Here is a 13,261-nt window from a genome sequence, read left to right as displayed (position 1 = left end):
TCTTAGAATCAATTATATCCACCGTCAATCCAAACACACCCTTATTAATTATTAACTATATTATACCAAACAAAGCCTATAAATAATTCATTGAATTTATTAGAGGAAACATTATTATTAGTGGAAACAGTATTTTAGCGGAAACATCAAGTATCTCATTTTTCCTAATTTAAATTTTACAAGTTTTCATAGTTTATATTTTTTAAATAATATTTTAAAGCTTATCATTTTGTTGTATAACTTATGCTCATTTCCAGTGTTTAATACACTTATACTTAAAAAAAAAGAGGCTAGTTTGGTGTTGTTAGGGTTAATGTTGGGATTACAAGTTTGTTCTTTTTAAGAATCTTTTTCCCTGTCATCAAAGGGAAGCTAGCTAGTTTTATCCAAGACAAATGCTTGAGTTTGGTGTGAATATTTCTATTTTGTAACAGATACATCATGGCTTTGTATTTGTAACAGGTACATAATGGTGGGTCACCTTCTTGATTTTTAATGTGTGATTTGTTGTACCAATGTTCTTGTTTGAAATGCTTTTGGTGGGGCGTGGTGACTTTGAGATTTATGGAATGAAATATGTTGCTCTTTCTCTTTAATCAATCTCTTTTGTGTAGTAACATCTTTAATCTCTTCTATTTTCATTCTGATACCTACTAATGGGCTCATCCCTTGTCATTATTGCTATATATATGAATAATTCTTACACATCTCCTTGCTCTTGCAGGACCTTGATGGAGATACTCATTACAAAAAATGGCAGCTTGGGTGTTAGAAAATCCATTAAGCTTGGTCAGGTTTGTGTCAGGTTCACAAATCGATTGAGTTTTTTCCAATTTTTACCTGAGTTTATGTCTTACTGTATACTTAAGGGACATATCATTCAATCTTATGGTTGAAAAGATTATAAGACATCATAGTTTTTTTGTTTCAAAAACAGTTAAACAATGTATGAAAATATGACATGTTGTATTGATTGTCTTTGTTGATTTCTTAGGAATTGTATTCATATTTTACTATCTTCTGTCAATAGTAATGTGTTCGATTATAATTATGAGTTTAGTACCAATATGATTAAGGTATAATTCGTTTTCTATTGTATCTATGAAACATCGTTCAGATACAAATACTCATACTCGACATATCAAAAAATACATGTATCATGTCCAAAGTATAATATATCAAAACATGGGACTGCACACACCGTCACACAACGCCACATGTTGGATATTTTGCTATTCCCCGAGATTGACACACTACTCTTTCAAAGTAGCCTAACATTCATTCACACATAATTCAGTCATAGGAAATTACTCACTTCTTTGTTCCTGTTGAAAACTTATTGACAGGGATATGATTCATACTACTATACCTATTGTTGGTGATCAAGTTGGTTCAGCTTCTGTAGGAACTGATAATGAAAAAGACTTTATTATCATGCTAAAGTTAAGAAATTATAGTAGTGTTTAAACCTTATTACATTTGATTTTAATCCTTACATTATAGTTTATCATAATGTTAAAATCTAATAAATTAACATAATTTCATTTTAAACCTTACAAAAAAGTGTTTCTAACTAAAAAGTGTTTCTAACTAATAAGGGACTTGAATGTTAAATAAAAGAGCTTTTGAAAATAATAGAAAAATATGCATATATTTAAATGTTGGTGTAGAATGCAGAAGAAAACTGAAGCAAACACAGGACTTGAATGTTAATAAAAGAGCTTTTGAAAATAGTAGAAAAATATGCATATATTTAAATGTTGGTGTATAATGCAGAAGAAAACTGAAGCAAACACAATTGAATTAATGTATATTAACATATCTAAATTTATAGGATAAGTGATACAGCTAGCAAGTAATATATATTGTAAATATATATTCTACTGCAAGTAATGTAACATATACATATAATCATATGAAATAAAGCTTAATACAATAATCAACAATAACACTATAAAGCTTAATACAATAATCAACAATAACACTACAAAAGGAGAGACTTGGCAATCCTACTATCAGTTATCGATCCCACTAGTTGGCGTCTCGGTTTCTCTAATTATGGCGATGAAAGAATGCAAACATATCCAACGAGCTTTGGTATGCAGTATAATGTGGTATGGAGAAACCCATAAACAGAGAGAAACTCAAGATAAACCGCTTCGAAAGTTGTTCAAATCACAATACAAAAGCAAGTTGAGACACCGCCTGAACCTGTGTTAAAAATGAAAAGAAAAAAATGAAAAATAAAATAGATAAAATTAAGACTAATAAGAATAAGATTGTTAAAATTAGTTGATTACATACTCACGTAAATAAATAAAATACAATACACTGCTGCAAGTATAGAAGTTGGGATGGAGGCAAAGAAAAAGCTCCAAACTTTCCTGCGTATAAGAAAAACACTTTATAGTAAGTATTTTGTTTCACAGCGGAAATTAATTAATTATTATAATGACTAGCTTAATAATATTTACCAATGGTGAGAAATAAATAGTAAGAAAATTAAAAATTATTTAAAATTTAATTTTCTTTTTAATTGTCGTGATGGTTGGTTTAATAGAGGAGTGTGATACTTTTATTTCAATTTTTAATTAATAAAAAAAAATGATTAATTATGTGTAAATCTATGTTATATATTTTTAGAGAATGACAAAATAAACCAGCATCAATATCTCAAAACAAACATTCAAATGACAAACTCTTAAACTAGATAAAATGAAAAAAGAAACCAGCATCAATATCCCAATAGCAATTAAAAAGAGAGCCATACTAAGAACTTTGTAATCTAACCTTCATTAATCAAGGAAATCAAAGTTGCTGTAAATAGAGCTTTTGTTTTCTCTTCCTGGATCCCATTGCTTGAATTGAGATGTAAGGAAAACTTGTTCACCGAAGAGAAGTGTAACTTTTAGAAACATGGTGGTTCTAGCGGATGATGGTTCTCTCCGGTGGCAGGTTACCGGTTGAGTTCACCGGGTGACACTCACAAAAACAGAACTAAAAAACTCATTTCAAAACAAAGAAGTCAATCGAAAGAGATGAACCTAAACCCAAACTGAATCAGACAAGATATTACTTAAAACTAAACAACGCAAACGCTATCCTTTTGAAACTTTGGTTAAACATAAATTTTTTACTTTGTTGAAAGTTGAAACTAGATCTAGAATGAAGGTAAAAAAAATAAATAACGTGTCTTCTTCGTTAGAAAATTTTCTAGAGCAAACATGGAGACTAGACCCTTGGTGTAGAGATGATGATGGAATATTAACACATATAATGTCACTACAAAATTTTAACAAAAAATAATTGTACAATACAAATTTATTTTTAAACAACACCACAGTTCAACAAATATAAATAAACATTTTAAAGAAAAAATAGAAAAAATATGTACTTGGATGAACACACAACATATTTCTTAGTTGCTTTAGATGATATTAAAAGTATCTAAAATCACAAAACAAAAAATAAAGATTATTAATAAATTTATACAAACTAAATATATAAATTAATTAAAGAAATAAAATTAAAAAGTGATACCTTAGGGTCTGCTGGGAAAGTTAGAGAGGAAGTGGTAACAGAGAAGAAAGATAGAGAGCAAGCAGATGGGAGAAATGGGTCTGTTGAGAAAGTGAAACCAATGGGTATAATATAGTGCATTTGGTACAGCCCAACGGTAACAATTTGCTTAAGGCAGCCCTCGTAAATTGTAAACACGTTTCAGCCTTTTTCAGAAGTTACTTGGGATTTACAGATTTTAGGTAAACTAACATATTTTATGCGGGTCCAAAGTGATGGTTAGGATTTACATAATTTATAGAATCTTTGAGTAAATTAAAGAGTTTTTTTTTTAGACTCCTCTACGAGGGAGAATCCCTGCTGAAAAATAAAAACTATCTCAGATTCGGAAATGCATCTCCGAAGTTTTTTTTATTCAGATTTTTTTAGATTTCGGAAATAAATCTCCGAAAACATCAATTTTGTGGTTTTTTCGGAGATATATCTCCAAAAGTACTAAAAATTCAAAATAAACGTTGGATTTAACTGTCATGTATTTTTTCGGAGATGTATCTTGGAGATAGATAATTAGTTTCTAGGAGATGGATGATTAGTTTCTTGGAGATAGCATGACAATATATATTGAAAGGGAGATTAGTGCGAGCGCATTAGTTATGAGTCAATTAGTGACGATTACAAGTCACTCGAAACGCGTAAGACATTATATTTTAATGTAGTTTGAAGTCATATAATTTAATTTTTTAGTAATTAACTTTATAAAAATGACTAACAATATTATATTATAAGTCAGATTAATTAGAAAGTAGCATTAACAATAGGGTCGTGCTAACGAGTGCTCCAGGGGCACTCTTTAAGCATTCTATTTAAAGAAAATATTCTTTAAAAAGTTTACTATTTCAATTTTCGATGCATTAATTACGTATATTTCCAAGAAAAAGTTACTTTTTTGAGCTCTTAAAGAGTACCTCTGGAGCACTTGTTAGCATTTCCCTTAACAATATGATGCTTTGAAAATATTATTATAATAAGATAAATCACTGTGATTGCAACTGCGTGACATTGTGTAAGCGTTAAAATTAAGAAAGATATCATGAATTCTATAAACACAAGAGATAATGCTTCAGTTGTGTTAAATAGTTCATATAACCATGGTTTTAAAAAACAGTAACGGGCATTAGGGAGGATGATATTAGGTTGTATAACTGGTTTGGTTAGGGATGTGTTCTGTTATAAGAAAGTTGTGTTTATGATGAGTCTGTATGGTTATTGCTTCTGTACTGGTGTGAGCTTTGACTAATATGCATAAGGATTTTCCTTATGCACCATGCATAAGCCTACATAAGTCATTGGATCATGTTTTTAATCCAGTATTAAGTATTGAGTATTGGGTATTGAGTGCTGAGCATTGAGTATTGAGTAATAACAATTGATGTCTAGAATTTGATCAAATAATTCAAGGGTCCATAATAATCTATGCACGATGCATAGATTTTTATCTATGCAAAGTAGCTGCACCCTGCTTTTGTTGGATTTAATCCCTCAGCATTACTTATGCTTGTTGGGTTGTTAATAATATACATTTAGCTTTCCAAGAAAAAAAATTAACAGATGAGAACATTGAGTTAAAAATCTTGGACGTCAAAAAACAATTAAACATAATTTAATATTTATTTGTAGTCTCGAGAAATTAGGAAGTACAATACTAGCTATCATACTTTATCAGACAAACATTAGTGGAATGGATTCCCTGACTTTAGAGCGGGAAAGTCAGAGTGACTTTGGGTAGAATTCATCCGTTGGATTAATTGTGTGTACCACAAAGCAACACGTGTCCAATGAAATAACTTAAACTGAATAAAAAAAAGGAATAGTTGCGTCTTCTACCAGTAAACGTTGTCGTTCCTATTTCCTTCCATCCTGCTTGAATTAATTTATTGTTTCTTAAGTTTTTCTCATAGTTCCTTGATTAACTTCAAGAGCTACTCTATACTCATTCTTCCTGCATCTTGTATTTGTTGTTTTAAAACTGCTTTTTTTCATGTGTTTGCAGTAATGTTTCTTCTCTTTTGATTATATTATAAACTCTATCCTTGATTTAGTTTATAAACGAAAGACCCAATTTGTTCCCTTAAATAAAACTATAATTCATTTTTTGATGTGCCATATTTCTCAATTCCATTTATTCTTTGAACAAATATTTTCAACAGAAAATAGAGGAGAACACAAAATCAGTAGATCTTATGTTGATGGCAATGTGTCGGCAACATACAGAAGGTTGATGGTGGCGCATAGGTTAGTGAAGCGGTGCAAGTCACATTGAGGAAGCAGCAGAGTCTCGTTGAGAGAAAAATCGGTTGAATCAATGTTTTTGCGGTACTGCTGACTGTGATGTGTTTTGTTTTGATGTTCAAAAATAAAATAAATAACATGACACGTGTTGCTTTATGGTTCACAGAATTGATCCAACGAATGAATTCTATCCAAAGTCATCCTGACTTTCCCGCTCTAAAGTCAGGGGATCCATTCCCATAAAGCATGGCTTTGGAGTTTGGAATATTGGAAGCCACTTGTTTAAAGCAGGTAGTGAAAATGACAACTGAATTTTACAGTCAGCATTCATGTGTTGGTTAGAAATTGGAAGACAATATGACAATATTTTCACAAGTACTAGTATCATTATTTATGTAAGTTTCTATCAACCTACGTGCCGAACTAAATGAAATTTTTTAATAAATACTAGTAATTCCTACACCATAGTTTAAATAGGACAAAAATATGGATGCTCACCGAATAACTTTTTACATTTGTTACAACACATTGACTCACAGCCAATACATGGTAATAGACATCGCTAATTCATTTTAGTGCTCCATTAATTAAAACTACTAATCATAGATGAATGGTGACAATTTTTGTTGTTGTAGATGGACAAGGCTTCAATTATTAAAGTTGAGTACATAGAGCACTTGCATGAACAAGAGAAGATTATTGAAGCTGAGATACTGGAACTTGAATCTGGGATGCCAAATAATAATATTAATCCAAATTATGAGTTTGATCCAGAGCTTCCAGTTACTATTTTAATTGAAAAAATTATTAAACTTATTATTCTATAAGTATAAGTTAGTTCAACATTTAATTTAAAAAAAAATACAAATTCAATCAATTATCTTATTTGGAATCAACTATCATCTGATTTAAAAGTTATACATTATAAGTTTATCGGCTAAAAACTAACTTAGTGCATGTCTGAATTGACTTTTACAAGCTCCAAAAGCACTTCTAGTCCACTTCAACTTGATAATTGGTTTTTTTTCCTATTGTTTGAATACTTTTTCAGAATCAATTCTTCTCCTCCAAAAGCAATTCTATATTTATTATATATTATTTATTACAACTCTTTTAAATTTTCCTACTTTACCCTCTTTAATTTTCATCAATAACTTATTTTCTTTTTGATTTGTCCTAGAATTTATTACCATTATGATATGCCATGGCAGGAACTCAAAAAACATTGATGAAATGGTTGTTCAACAATTATCTAATATGCTGTATGAATGCAATCCTCGTGCTATAAGTTTTCAAATGGCAAGGCAATGGTTGGATAATGGTGAAACTCAAAACTTGAAGCTGAGACTAATTTCCGATAGATCCACAGATGGGAGAGTATATAATAAACCGACTGTTTCGGAAGTTGCAGCCTTGGTAGTCGGTGATATTGACACAGCAGAAATGAGGGATATCATAATGCAAACAAAAGGAGGACAACTTCAGAGAATCAATGAGCTTCATGCAGGTTACATGGCTTTTCAATATCCTTTGATTTTTCCGTACGGTGAGAATGGTTATAGGCCTGATGTAGCTCATAGAGACTTGCCCAGCTATGAAAACAACATAAGAAATAGGCTTACCATTAGAGAATGACTTGCATTTGGCATTCAAACCAGGTTATGTGAGGCTAAGACTTTGTTATCTTCACGGAGGTTGTTCCAACAATTTTTGTGCGATGGTTACACAATGCTAGAATCGGAAAAGTTAGAATGGCTTAGAAAAAAATCAACCAAAACTTAGGGTCTCCAAGTATAAGTCTCTAAACGAGGAAGGTGATCAGAGTCAAAATCTTGGGTCAAGCATAGGAAAAAGAGTTGTTTTGCCATCATCCTTTGTCGGTGGTCGTAGGTTTATGGATCAATTGTACTATGATGGGATGGTTATCTGTTGTAAAGTTGGGTTTCCTGATTTGTTCATTACATTTACCTGCAACCCAAATTGGCCTGAGATTTAAAGAGTACTTGGTCCTCTTCATTTGAAACCACAAGATCGGCCGGACATCATTTCAAGAATTTTCAAAATCTAGCTTGATCAATTGCTAACCGATTTAACCAAGAAAGGTGTACTAGGAAAAGTTCTTGCTTGTGAGTTTATTCTTTCCCTTCTCTTTTACTTCGTTGTTCTACTGCTACTACAATACTATGCTAATTTTCTTATATCTATGAATGCTAGATATGTACACCATTGAGTTTCAAAAGAGAGGATTGCCACATGCCCATATTCTAATTTTTTTGCATCCTTCAAACAAATATCCAAGACTCGAAGACATTGACAAGATAATTAGTGCTGAAGTGCCCAATCCATTAACACAACCTAGGTTGTACAATTTGGTAAAATCTCATATGGTTCATGGTCCTTAGGGTTTGGCAAATGTTAACTCACCTTGCATGAAAGATAGGAAATGCTCCAAGTACTTCCCCAAAAAATTTCAGCCAACAACTATAGTCGACCAAGATGGATATCCTATTCATAGGAGACGAAACAACGGTTACACAATTGATAAAAACATGGTCATATTTCATAGTGGTCATGTTGCTCCTCACAACCCAAGTTTATTGTTGAAGTACGAAGCCCACATTAACATGGAATGGTGCAATCAAAGTACTTCTATCAAATACCTTTTCAAATACATAAACAAAGGTTCTGATCGAATTTCTGTTGTCATACACGGTTCTGACAAAAACAACGTCGACGAGATCAAGCAATATTTGGATTGTCGATACATCTCCCCGAGTGAGGCATGTTGGAGGATATTTTCTTATTCTATACACGATCGAAAACCAGCCATAGAGAGATTGTACTTTCACACGGAAGGTGAAAAATCTGTTTACTACAAAGACTATGAGCAAGTTGGTGATGTTCTACTCAAACCAAGTGTAACCGAGTCAATGTTTACATCTTGGTTTGAGGCTAACAAAACTTACGAAGAAGCTAGATTACTAACTTACGGTGACTTTGTTTCTAAATTTGTTGATCATAAACGAAGCTGAAGTTGGAAACCAAGGAAACGTGGGTATACCATTGCTCGACTTATTTGGGTTCCTCAAAGCACATGCGAATTGTTTTATTTAAGGATGATGCTCACGGAAAAAAAAGGCCCTTTATGCTATGATGACATCAAATTGGTTCATGGTAAATGTAATACGGTGAACTGACTTTTATATCGAAATGTCGCGGTTAAGCATGAGTCGCCACCGACTTTTATTTTATCCAAATATTCAGAAAGGCTAAAAGAACAGGAAAAACCTTTTAAAAGAAACTGAGTTCGGGGGGTAATTTATGCAAAAGGAAGGTTTAAAAAGCATCCTTTGCATCCATGGTTTTCCATGGGCTCTTAATTGCTTTGCTCTTTTTCGTTCAGAAATGTAGAAGAAGTGAATATGGACTTTAGCTCTTAAATGAGCGTAGCCATTTTGAAGGTTTATGAGAAAGAATATGAAAATGTTTTTAGCCAGAGCAACGCAATTAGGGGCAATTACCTTAATAATGTAGAAAATCAGTTCTTTTAGCCTTTCAGGGTGAAAGGGTCTATCCATGCCATAAGAGGGCAGGAACCCTTTCATTTGGAGGTTGAAGGGTCGTCGCAATTGAAGGATAGAAAAACACTTAGAAAGGGGGGGTTTGAATAAGTGTAGCTTTAAAAACTTGACAGATAAAAATAAATTGCACAGTTATTTTTATCCTGGTTCGTTGTTAACTAAACTACTCCAGTCCACCCCCGCAGAGATGATTTACCTCAACTGAGGATTTAATCCACTAATCGCACGGATTACAATGGTTCTCCACTTAGTCAGCAACTAAGTCTTCCAGAGTCTACTGATCACACACTGATCACTCCAGGAACAACTGCTTAGATACCCTCTAAGACTTTTCTAGAGTCTACTGATCCACACGATCACTCTAGTTACAACCTGCTTAGATCACTTCTAAGACTTCCTAGAGTATTCTGATCCACACGATCACTCTAGTTCCTTACAACTTAATGTAATTCTAAGAGTATTACAAATGCTTCTTAAAAGCGATAATCACAACTGTGATATTTCTCTTAATCGTTTAAGCTTAATCTCACTAATATATTACAACAGCAATGTAGTGAGCTTTGATGAAGATGAAGATTCTGAGTTTAGATTTGAACAGAGTTTCAGCAAGTTGAATATGAGTTGTTTTGGTGCAGAATCGTTAACCTTGCTTCTCATCAGAACTTCATATTTATAGGCGTTGGAGAAGATGACCGTTGAATGCATTTAATGCTTTGCGTGTTCCGTACAGCATCGCATTTAATGTTATACGCTTTTGTCAACTACCTCGAGCCTTGTTCACGCTGTGTCTACTGACGTAGCCTTTAGTAGCTTTTAACGTTCCTTTTGTCAGTCAGCGTAGCCTGCCACTTGTACTTCCTTCTGATCTGATGTTTGTGAATACAACGTTTGAATATCATCAGAGTCAAACAGCTTGGTGCATAGCATCTTCTGATCTTCTGACCTTGAAGTGCTTCTGAGCGTGATACCATCAGAACTTCAGTGCTTCTGTTCTCTTGTTCTTCTGATGCTTCCATAGACCCATGTTCTGATTCTGCTTCGACCATCTTCTGATGTCTTGCCAGACCATGTTCTGATGTTGCATGCTGAACCCTTTGAGACAAAGCTTCTGAGCGCTGAATTATGCGTACTCTTTATATATTTCCTGAAAAGGAAATTGCATTGGATTAGAGTACCATATAATCTTAAGCAAAATTCATATTATTGTTATCATCAAAACTAAGATAATTGATCAGAACAAATCTTGTTCTAACAATCTCCCCCTTTTTGATGATGACAAAAACATATATAAATGATATGAATTTGCGATCAGAAAGAACAGACGGCAAAAGACAAATTACACAGCTATAGCATAAGCATATGAATATGTCTCCCCCTGAGATTAACAATCTCCCCCTGAGATAAATAATCTCCCCCTGAAATAAATACTCGAAGAACTTTAATAAAAGACTTCCCTGATTATTTCGGTAGAGACGATCATATAAGCTTCTGTCTTTAGAGAATTCATAGCTTCTGACTTCTGCTTCCATAGGACAGCTTCAGAACTAGAATTTCCTTAGATCCCTAGAGCACTCACAGCTTCTGATTCCTGCTTCCATCTAGGACAGCTTCAGAACTTGAATTTCTTTGATCTTCTGAACATTCACAGCTTCTGATTTCTGCTTCCATTCAGGACAGCTTCAGAACTTGAATTTCTTTGATCTTCTGAACATTCACAGCTTCTGATTTCTGCTTCCATTTAGGACAGCTTCAGAACTTGAGTTTTCTGGATCTTTAGAACATTCACAGCTTTGAATTTCTGCTTCCCTCGGATAGCTTCAGAGCTTGAATTTCTACCAACATCACTTCATGCTAGATTTGTATCAGAACATTGTTGAATGTACCAGAGCATCATCATAGCATCTCTACATCCTGAAATGTTACAGAATAAAAACTAAACGACAAAAGTCAGCATGAACGAGTTAGAACATAGAATATATGTTTGAACACATTATATGTATCAGAGCCATATAGGCTAAAATGATGTATCAGAGCAAATAGAATTTTGTCAAAACAAATAGACAAATATGGATCAAATTCTATTATCAGTGCTTCTGATTCATTTTTCTTTCTTGCTTCTGATTTCTGAAGCTTGACAGCACTCAGCTTGCTTCAGTTTCCATGGTTTTGCTTCTTGTGTTTGCTTTGAAGATTCTCTTCAGTTCTTTATACCTGCAAAACACTTAAACCATATAGAACTTGCAGTTCTTGTTAGTGAATGTGTGGGAGCTTTACCCAGCAACTGATAGATTTAATCAAATCATTTATCATTTATCTTCTCCCCCTTTTTGTCATAACATCAAAACGCAAAAAAGATTCAGAGACAAACAAAACGAAACACACGAAGGAAGAAGATGATTTCATTGAAGTTCAACCAGCAGGTACAGAAGTACATGAAGATAAGAAAAATCAGATGCACAAAGACAGATGCAACGAAAAGAAAGAAACAACACAGACTCAATCTAAGATGGCCCTAGTCTTGACAAGATCTTGGTCAGCATCTCTTGAACCATATTGTTGTGTCCTTCTTGCCTCACCATGAAAGCGCTATACTCATCATTGAGTGAGCTTTGCTCATCCTGTCTCTTCTGAATTTCTTCTAGAGTCCTTGCAAGACGAGAAGATTCATCAGAAGAAGCTTCACCGCTTTCAACCACAGGAATAGCATGTTGATCTGCAGCTTCCATAGATAGATCATTTGCAGGGATTTCCTCAACAGGAACAGTTTTAGCAACATGATCTTCAGCATCTGCTTCTTGCATAGAAGCATCTCCATATTCTGCAGCAGGAATTTCCGAGTCTCCATTCTCAAGTGCCTGAAGAATGGCAGCTAGATTCCTGGGAGCAGAAGGACCTTCAACTTCTGGTGGGTCAACAACTTCTGGAATGACCAAGCTTGGGTCTTTCACAGACGGGTTTTTCCTCAGATAGTCAAAGAGAGTCTTGAAGTCTCCGAGCAGAACAGGATAGTCAGGAATAAAGATAACCATATCCCTGCATGGATTTGCTTCCATTTCAGCAGCCAGTCTTAATACTTCCAATTCATCCACAAAGGGCTTCTCCTCAGCAGCAACACAATTTCTGAGAGGATGGTAGTATATACCATTATCTTCCTCCAGAAGGTAACCAGGGTAACCAGGGGCAGCAGCCACTAGTCTTTTCTGTACTCCCATTGCTTCTACTTGAAAATCCTTGCGAAATCTTCTCTAGAGATTTCTTGTAGAAACATCATCCAGACCATTTAGGAATGCATCCTTCAGAAGGTCTAGACTGCTAATCACCTCATGTCTGAAAAGTTCCAGGTAGGTATAGGGTTCAGGTTCAGGCGGATTGAAGGTGAATTTGTAGTCAGGGTAGAGAAGACAGTAAGGTTTGGATTTTCTGGTAGGCAAGGGATGGGATATAGAAGGTGGAGGTACGGTGGATGAGGAAGAAGGGATATCTGAGAGAATGATTGATGAGGATGGAATATCAGAAATGATAGATTGAGACGAGGATGGAGTGTTTGTAAAGGGAATTGGTGAGAAAGATTTATCAGAAGGAGTTGGGGGAAGAATACTTAAAGGTGTGGGGTTTAGAATGGGAGAGGAGAAGGATGATGGAGAAGGATTTGGTAAGGTGAAGTTTACTTTTGGTTCAGAAGGAGGTGATTTGGGAGAAGGTTTAGGGACAGAAGGAGGTGGAGTAAAAACCTTTCTGGATATTTGTACAGAAGAAGAAGATCTTGTTCTGCGAAAGGAATCTCTGATCCTTTTATCTCTTCGTTCTTCAGAGTCCACCTTGTCAGGATCATAGGTGACCCTCAACTTCTTGGCTTTCTCAGCCTCATCTTC

The 13,261-nt window shown here is 34.2% G+C and overlaps 1 long non-coding RNA gene across 2 annotated transcripts; it reads right to left on the bottom strand.

Moving 5' to 3' along the window:
- Nucleotides 1–1,856: 1,856 nt before the first annotated feature.
- LOC131646243 (uncharacterized) lies at nt 1,857–3,777 on the bottom strand. 2 transcript variants are annotated; one of them, XR_009297363.1, is made up of 4 exons: nt 3,541–3,777; nt 2,791–2,997; nt 2,305–2,384; nt 1,857–2,211 (listed from the first exon to the last, which is right to left on the bottom strand). It is a non-coding gene; the product is annotated as an uncharacterized LOC131646243 (long non-coding RNA). The 2 variants fall into 2 exon arrangements; XR_009297364.1 differs by having other exon boundaries at nt 2,309–2,384.
- Nucleotides 3,778–13,261: the final 9,484 nt, after the last annotated feature.

This window comes from Vicia villosa, linkage group LG2 (genome assembly GCF_029867415.1).
Source record: "Vicia villosa cultivar HV-30 ecotype Madison, WI linkage group LG2, Vvil1.0, whole genome shotgun sequence".
NCBI lineage: Eukaryota > Viridiplantae > Streptophyta > Magnoliopsida > Fabales > Fabaceae > Vicia > Vicia villosa.
The sequence above is the reverse complement of the archived record's forward strand: the minus strand, read 5'-3'. Positions and strand labels throughout refer to the sequence as shown.